Below are 8,481 nucleotides of genomic sequence, written 5' to 3'. Positions count from 1 at the left end.
TCTAAAACCTCATTTTGTATCTACTGTTCAACCATTAAAATGAAAGCCTGTTGATTATTAGAATTGACAGATGCTCCCTGGGAAGTCAATGCTTCAGGAAAAACTTCAGGATGAACCACACAGGTTTCCAGCTCCCTCTTTGTTTTTGGTCCCTGGAGATTTCTCTAATATTCTTATCATTTCAGCTACGTGTTTAAAGGATGTTTGTTATATTTAATCTAGCATTCCTAGGATTTTGTATTGGAGGGATTTTCAGGATATTTAGTCTAACATATTGCCATGTGTTACTGTTGTAATAAGAAAAATGTTTTTGTTTTTTTTTTCTTAAATGAAAATGAAGACATGGAGAAGTCTTAGATCAGGGTTCACTATTGTAAGATCTTTATGTTGTCATATAAACTCCCATATTCACTTCTGTTATGTCTTGTTTTCCAGGTTGCTTTAGAAGCAAGCTGCTTAAAATGCAATGGACATGGGCCCACAAGGACACTGCTACTGAGGGGTGAATGGTGGAGCAGATGGAAACTCCACCTTGCTCAGTGTCTAGATTTGAAAAAAGAAGACCTCCATAGACTACGATGAAGTAGGGCAGTTGTAAGAAGAAAAAACAAAACAAACAAACAAACAGGCTGAGTCCTTAACGTTTATAATCAGGAGAAAATACAAGATACTCATCAAAGACTGACAAGGGGCACAGGGACTCACAAGTTGAAAATGCATAAATATTCAGGCAACAGGGGAGAATTCTTTAGCACCCCTTAATCAGATTACTCTCATCTTGCCTATTTATCAAGTATATTCCCAGGTCACTTCCAACGTTTCATATGGACTACATCCTTAGATAAATGTTTTATGATCTCTTCAGACAAGAAAACAACTCATGGAGAATTGAAGTAATAGGCACTGAAGCCAATTGTTTGTCCATCCCTCAGCCAGGAATGAAACTCAGGATTGCTAGCTTTTGCATCTCTGTGCCTTTGACTTCTCTTCTGTTCCCACAGCTCTCTTCTGCCATCACTGAGGGAAAATAAGTTCACAATGTAACAAGACATGACAAAAAACTTTCCAGAGGAGAGAGCATTTTGGAGGACAGTTGTGGACTTTGAGTATTCTCTCAGAGTTTGAATGACGTAGTACAACTCTCTCTAAAAGAGGGAAGCAAATGCTGGGCATCTCAGAGATGCAGGTCAGCATAGCTTTTCTAAATTCATAAAATTAATTTGCTTTTAGGAAAATCAAAGGACAGAAAATCAAAGCAAAAATTTCTTTAAGGCTTTAGCAAACTATGGGTCATAGGCCACTGGCTTTTATAAATAGTTTTATTGGAACACAACCACAGTCATTTGTTTTGTATTATCTATGGCCACTTCATACTATAATGACAGAGAAGTTAGGACAGAAACCATGTGACTTGGAAGCCTAAAATATGTCACAGAAAACAGTTTGCTGACCCCTGTCTAAACTCACCATTTCAGTCTTCTTGCCTAGTTATGATCCAGTGTGGCCCATCAAAGGTAATGAAGAGGTCTCAAAGGAAGTTTCCTCAGTATTTTGCTACAGACATCCCAGCCTTAATTTTTTTCCTGGCCTCCCCTATATTGCCCTTTTACTCACTATATCTCCAGCTATGGTTTTCCCATTTCTAAAAGAGAATACATGTAGAACCTTCTTCACTGGATTACTGTGAGAATTAAAGGAGATGGGATGAAGCACTCCATGTAGCACTTGACACACTGTAAACATTTAGTAAATGGTGGCTAGGATTCAAATCCATCCATGCGTTTAGTGCATATTTATTGAGTTTGTTATGGATTGAATTGTGTCCTCTCCCCAAATCCATGTGTTGAATTATTAACCCCCATTCCTCAGAACATGACCTTTGAGATAGGTATTTTTTTTACAATGGTAACCAAATTAAAATGAGGTCATTAGGGTGGCCCCTAATCTAATATGACTGGTATCCTTATAAGAAGAAGATATGTAGATACAGACACAAAGGGAAGACAATGTGAAGACACAGGGATAAAATGGCCATCTACAAGCCAAGGAGAGAGGCCTGGAGCAGCTCTTTCTTTCATAGCCCTTGGAAGTAACCAACCCTGCTGACACTTTGATCTTGGACTTCTAGCTTTCAGAACTATGAGACAATAAATTTCTATTGTTTGAGTGCTGTGGACTGAATAGGTACCCCCCCAAATTCGTATACTGAAACCCTAGTCCCTAATGTGATAGCATTTGGAGATGGGGTCTTTGGGAGATAATTAGGTCCTAAGAGTAAAGCCTCCATGGTGATATTAGTGCCCTTAGAAGAGATGCAAAAGAATTTGCTTCCTTTCTCTCTCCCTCCCATGTGAGGACACAACAAGAAGGTGTCTATCTGCAAACCAGGAAGAGGGTTCTCACCAGGAATCAAACCAGTAGGCATTTTAATATTGGATTTTCCAGCCACCAAAGTTGTGAGAAATAAATTTCAGTAATGCATGCCATCCAGTCTATGGTATTTTTGTTACAGCAGCCTGAAGGAAGATATTGAGCTACCTGATTTTGATCCTTAGTTATAGCAGCCATAGAAAGTGAATATAGATTTCAATAAGAAAAACAGACAGTTATAGTAAAATAAGAGGTGCTACTTTGGATTAGTAACTCTTCTCTGGGGTATTTGTATTGTGACCTCAATAGTTACAAGGAGCAAACCATATGAAAATCTGGGGAAAACTCCAGCTGGAGAAATAAGTGCAAAGGCCCTGGAGCAGGGGTGAGCTTATTGTTATAGCTTCTATCTCTTCTACCTTTTTCTTACCTTGAACATGGATGATATAGATGTGATGTCTGGAACTTTAAAAACCATCTTGGGACCATGAGGTGATAGGCGTAAGATCAAACACCAACATACTAAGGATGGGAGAGAAAAAAAGAATCTGATTACTTCATGAAGTCATTAAACAACGGCACCAATACCACCAACCATCTACTCAGGATTTCTTATGCTTTGAGAAAAATTAATCCCTTTTTGTTTAAGACACCATTAATTAGTTTTTCCATTACTTAGAGCCAAAAACATTCTTAACAGACATAACATTGTACAATGTGGTAAGGATTACTAAACTTTGAAGATTTTTAATCTGAGGAATGACAAAATCTGATTTAAGTTTTTAAAAGAACATTCTGTGAAATTAAGAACTATAGAAAAACACAGTCATGGAATTCAGTAATAGATCACTTAAGGCTTTATATGCTATGATGAGCCCAAATTTTATTCTAAATATAGTAGGAAGCTATTATAGGAAATGTCAAAACTTACTTGTATTTTTTAGAAGACATCTTTGGCTGTACAGCTAGGAGGTCAATTAAAAGGTAATTACAGTAGCCAGGAAAAATATGATAGTGATTGACAAGGGTGATATCAGTAAAGACGGATAAAATTAGAGGGAAAGAACACTACTACTAGAAGGAGAGAAACCAGTTAGCTATAATAGCCATCAGGGTGAAGGATAATGGAGCCCAATGGGTTGGGAAACATTTGGGTGTCTTCTTGAGTGGACTTGCTAATGAATTGAACGTGTGATGGAGAGGGAAAGACAGGAGTTAAGAAAAACTCATTTTTTGCCTGAGCAACTAGGTGGGTAGAGATGATATTGTTGAGGAGAGGTAGGTGTAAAATTAAGAGTTCCGTTTTTTTTTTGTTTTGTTTTTTTTAAAGATTTTATTTATTTGACAGAGAGAGAGAGAGCACAAGTAGGCAGAGTGGCAGGCAGAGGGAGAGGGAGAAGCAGGCCCTCCGCTGAGCAGGGAGCCGGACGTGAGGCTCCATCCCAGGAGCCCAGGATCATGACCTGAGCCGAAGGCAGCCACTTAACCGACTGAGTAACCCAGGTGCCCCAAGAGTTCTGTTTTCAACACGTTTAAGTTTCAGATTTTAATATGAAGGAGGGGAAGGAGGAGGGGTTGGTGGAGAAGGCTAAGGAACTATCATGAGAAGGGAAAACTACAACTGTGTGTTATTAGGGAAGGCAAGAGAAGATGTTTCAGGTAGGAGGCAGGGGGTCATCCATTTCAAATGCCTACAGGTCAAGAAAGGTAAGAAAGGAAATTTGGTTTTGTCAAAGTGATAAACCTTGAAAACACAGTTTCAGTGGATTGATAATGTCAGAAGCCCCATCCAAGTTAGGTGTAAAAATCATATTAGCCAGGGGCGCCTGGGTGGCTCAGTCGTTAAGCATCTGCCTTCGGCTCAGGTCATGGTCCCAGGGTCCTGGGATCGAGCCCCACCTCGGGCTCCCTGCTCAGTGGGAGGCCTCCTTCTTCCCCTCCCACTCCCCCTGCTTGTGTTCCCCCTCTCTCTGTGTCTCTGTCAAATAAATAAATAAAATCTTAAAAAAAAATCATATTAGCCATAAAAAGGAAGAGACAAACAATTATAATGGGGGAAGCCGGGCAAAACACCTGTACTTCACTAGAGGCCTACGTTCTTTCACTTGCCTTTTTTTTTTTTTTTTTTTAAACGGTTTTTCCCTGCTGTTTCCCTTTTGCTATGTGGTCCTCTGAGCTAGGGTCCCAAGCCCAGTGAGAAGTGGTCTGGGGGCCGTAGGGGTGGTGGTCCAAAACAAGGAACAGACACTGTTCTTCCTCTTCTTGCTTTTCTAATCGCACGCCAGCGCTGAAAGTTATCGGATCACAGTCAAAAACCATGAATTCTGAATTTTCTGCCTCTATTGTATGTCAAATCTTCAGCCTAGCATCACCTTCGTTTCGTTCTTTAATTTACTTAGTTTCTCAAAAGCAGCAGAGAACGAGTTGTATTTGTGTCCGTTTATTTTAATATATAATGAGTGATTCAAATGATCGCACATCACACAAATTTTGTTGAATGTGTAATCAGTTAAATGAACACAGGTGCCACGCTCTAGTGTGCGCCTGGAAAAACCACCCTCTGTGCTTTGTGTGGAAAGAAGATGATGTTCTTGGCTGTATAAAGCTCATATCTTAATTTCTTTTCAATTTTGTTCTTCCTCCACTGCTTTCCCCCCCCCCCCCCCATCTAGTAAAACAGGCTGAGCCCTGGGTGTTGGAAGGTAGATATTTGGCTCACCAGCTAACCTGAAACCATTCTCAAATACACACAAAACAGCAAGCTTGCAACAGTACAGTACATTTTTAACTTGGGGGAGGTGTGAAACATTTTAAATCTGTGCACTTTTAAATGAGGGTTTTCAGGCAGGTATGAAACCCTGGAAACAAGGATGAAAGAAATTAAATTATCCTCTCTGGTGATATTCCTGTGGGGTAGGAGTAATGGCACTAGAAGTTCTTCTATGTCACTCCTGACGGTTTAGCATCAATCCTCCCAGGCAAGCTAATGTCATCCAAGCTGGCATCTTTCACTGTGCTGCTGACTGCTATGGCATTATTAATGCGACCATGTTATTTCATAATTAACTTACCTTTTATTTTTCAGACAGGAACTACACCTCGTAAAATGAAGGCCCTTGGAGTTTCTCTGAATAGGCTCCCAAACTGTTTATACACCCCCCTCACTAAATCACAGTCAGAGCTCAGATGCAGGACACAATTCAGTCTCACTCCCTAACCTGGTCCAGTCACTATGGGGAAGTCAGGGGTCTTTGTACATTCTTCACCACTAATCACTAGTTACACCTGAATATGTGTTAAGAATCCGCTGAGAAGCCAGGGCTTCTGTTAAGAATCAGCTGAGAAACCAGGGCTTCTCAAAATGAGGTATGTGGACCACTCTCATTGGACTCACCTGAAGTGCTTATTAAAAAGTATTGATTCCTGTGCACCTGGGTGGCTCAGATGGTTAAGCGTCTGCCTTTGGCTCGGGTCATGATCTCAGGGTCCCGGGATCAAGTCCCGCATTGGGCTCCCTGCTCCTTGGGAGCCTGCTTCTCCCTCTGCCTCTCTCTCTCTCTGTCTCTCATGAATAAATAAATAAAATCTTTAAAAAAAAAAACTTAAAAAAAAAAAAGTATTGATTCCTGCTTGCTACCCCCACACAATCATCTCTGGAGGGAGCTGCGGCGTCTGCATTTTTAATAGGCACTCCAAGGGTATGTCTGCCCTCTAATGCGTAGAAGCCAATGAATTAAACTATTTTCTATGAGCTGTTTTTCCCATATGATACCACTTGCTTACCATTAAGCCATTTCCGGTGTGTGTGTGTATAATATCGATCCTACTCTATCACAATTAGGATGGGTCACTAGGTGCCCAGTCAATGCCCTCTTTCTTGGCAATGCTGCTTCCATAGACTCTGCAAAAGTAAGTAATGTATTTAGTGGTCATGGTGCCATCACACCCATCAAAACTGATGAGGCATGGGCTGGACAGCTGACCTAAGTGGAGTCAATTAGAGCCTGTCTCTTAATTTAAACTGAGATAGCAGAACTGTAGTAAGTAGTGGTAGTCACTAGAACTGGAGAGTCATGTAAACCTGCAAGGCTGGGAGTTTGGGAACTGTGTGGATGAGCACACACAGAGAACCAGATCACAGTAAAAAGCAGAGGGTAAAGCAGATGTCTCAAAAGAAGTAGAAATGAAATATTCTGGAAAGAAAGAGAAGCTAAGCATGGGCAAGAGAGATGACAAAGAATGGCAATCTTGGTTCCTGAAGACTTCCCAGCTTATAATTCCAACCTCTCATAATATTCAGCTCTACTTCCAGTTCTTACAATCCATTTACTTAACCTGGTGTTGGCTGGTTGCTGTTCTTTGCATTCAACAGGCCCTTTGAATTCAACAGGGAGTTTTTGCTTTTCAGCGCTCATGATAAACTAAAAGTTCCTAGTTTATTACCGGGACCTTCCTGCTACATTAGTTAAAAAAAAAAAAAAAAAAAAAAGTAAATTCTCCTATTTTTTTCCCTTGGAGAACTGCTCTTGCATGCTGCTAGGCAGAGTACAATTAAAGTCACAAAGCAGAATGCTGAATACGTGGGTTGCAAGGCCACTAGCCAGAGTAGCTGTCTTTTATTGTTCCCCACCCTGCCTTTGGAAAAGTTGAGTGACAAGCTGTCAGGGAAAAGTCCAGTTGCCTTCAGGGGTCATATATCTGCTTCTAAGCCAACAAACACATCCATATCTTGAAACCCCATAGCTGAAATCAACTAAAAAACAAAACCAAAACCAAAACAAACCCACAAAACCCTGAAATCTTTGCGTATATAAACAAAGGGAAAAAGCTGCCAGTGTTGACGACGGCCAACACCTGGCTGGCTGGCTTGCTAATGGAGAGCTGGGAACTCAGGCTTCCGTCCACTTACTGTGTTCATAAGCAGGGAAGAGTTTTCATTTCCCCTCCAGACTCCAGCGATTGGTGAGAAGATCTAGAAGAGTGGCACCCTGCTCTCCCGCCATCCACTCTCCTCTTCCACTCCTCACTCCACTCCCCTGGCAGCTGTTCCAGAAAAGGAAGCCGGGAGCAGGAGCGCCCCAGGCCGGTCAGTATAAGCGCCCCAGGCCGGTCAGTATAAGCACAGACCGTGCCAGGTTTTCAGCTGCAATTAATTTTCCTGATAAACTCCAAACCTCTGAAACGCATTGGAAGTTGAAATGCTGATACAGTCATCAACCACCACCGTACACAGCCATAAATCAAGTACGGCTAGTTGTTTGTGGGTAATAATGAAGGACAATATACGTTTAATTAGGGTGAGATTTAGGAAATGTGCGGCGTAATAAAACAATATTCCAATTAGGGTTGAGGACACTTGTTTGAATACTATTTATGCAGTACCATCAATGGAGTTCTTATAAAATACACTGAAATCTGCTTTAGTAGGCAAAAAAAAAAAAAAAAAATCCAAACAGAAAAGACAAGATCTAGGGCGCCTGGGTGGCTCAGCTGGTTAAGCGACTGCCTTCGGCTCAGGTCATGGTCCCGGAATCCTGGGATCGAGTCCCACATCAGGCTCCCGGCTGGGAGGGGAGGCTGCTTCTCCCTCTGAACCTCTCTCCCCTCTCATGCTGTTTCTCTCTCTCTCTCTCAAATAAATAAATAAATAAAATCTTTAAAAAAAAAAAGACAAGATCTTAGGCTGTTGAATATTAGTCCCAGGGACAGCACCAGATTAAAAGCAAATGCTTGGTGGAGGTGGGGTGATGAGCTGGGGGGGAAAATGGAATCCCAGCGTGAAAGCCTTAGCTTGACTGTTAATACAAGTCTAGCCTGTCCTCACACCTGAGTTTATTTTCCTGTGAATTTATGCTCTAAATCCCCTGATTTTCTGCTCAAAACCCATCATCTGTTACCTGGGGATGTCACCTGTAGCCATGTCCCATGATACTGTGATTTTTAATGAAGCATTTCACAAGCATCCTCCAAATCCTGCCTGCAAAGGAGGTGGTAATTTAAGCCCTCTGTAAAAAAAACAGCCTAATGGGAGAAAAGCACCTGGGACAAGAAATTTAGATTCTAATCCCAACCTTGACTGCAAAGTTCTGTGTGACCTTGAGAAAGTCAATT

The 8,481-nt window shown here is 41.3% G+C and overlaps 1 long non-coding RNA gene across 1 annotated transcript; it reads right to left on the bottom strand.

Moving 5' to 3' along the window:
* Positions 1-361: 361 nt before the first annotated feature.
* On the bottom strand, positions 362-7,392 carry LOC115937852 (uncharacterized). The gene is made up of 3 exons (XR_004073073.2): positions 7,280-7,392; positions 2,801-2,892; positions 362-1,017 (listed from the first exon to the last, which is right to left on the bottom strand). It is a non-coding gene; the product is annotated as an uncharacterized LOC115937852 (long non-coding RNA).
* Between the last annotated feature and the right edge of the window lie 1,089 nt (positions 7,393-8,481).

This window comes from Leptonychotes weddellii, unplaced genomic scaffold (assembly GCF_054177405.1).
Source record: "Leptonychotes weddellii isolate Sample4059 unplaced genomic scaffold, ASM5417740v2 HiC_scaffold_215, whole genome shotgun sequence".
NCBI classification, from domain to species: domain Eukaryota; kingdom Metazoa; phylum Chordata; class Mammalia; order Carnivora; family Phocidae; genus Leptonychotes; species Leptonychotes weddellii.
The sequence above is the reverse complement of the archived record's forward strand: the minus strand, read 5'-3'. Positions and strand labels throughout refer to the sequence as shown.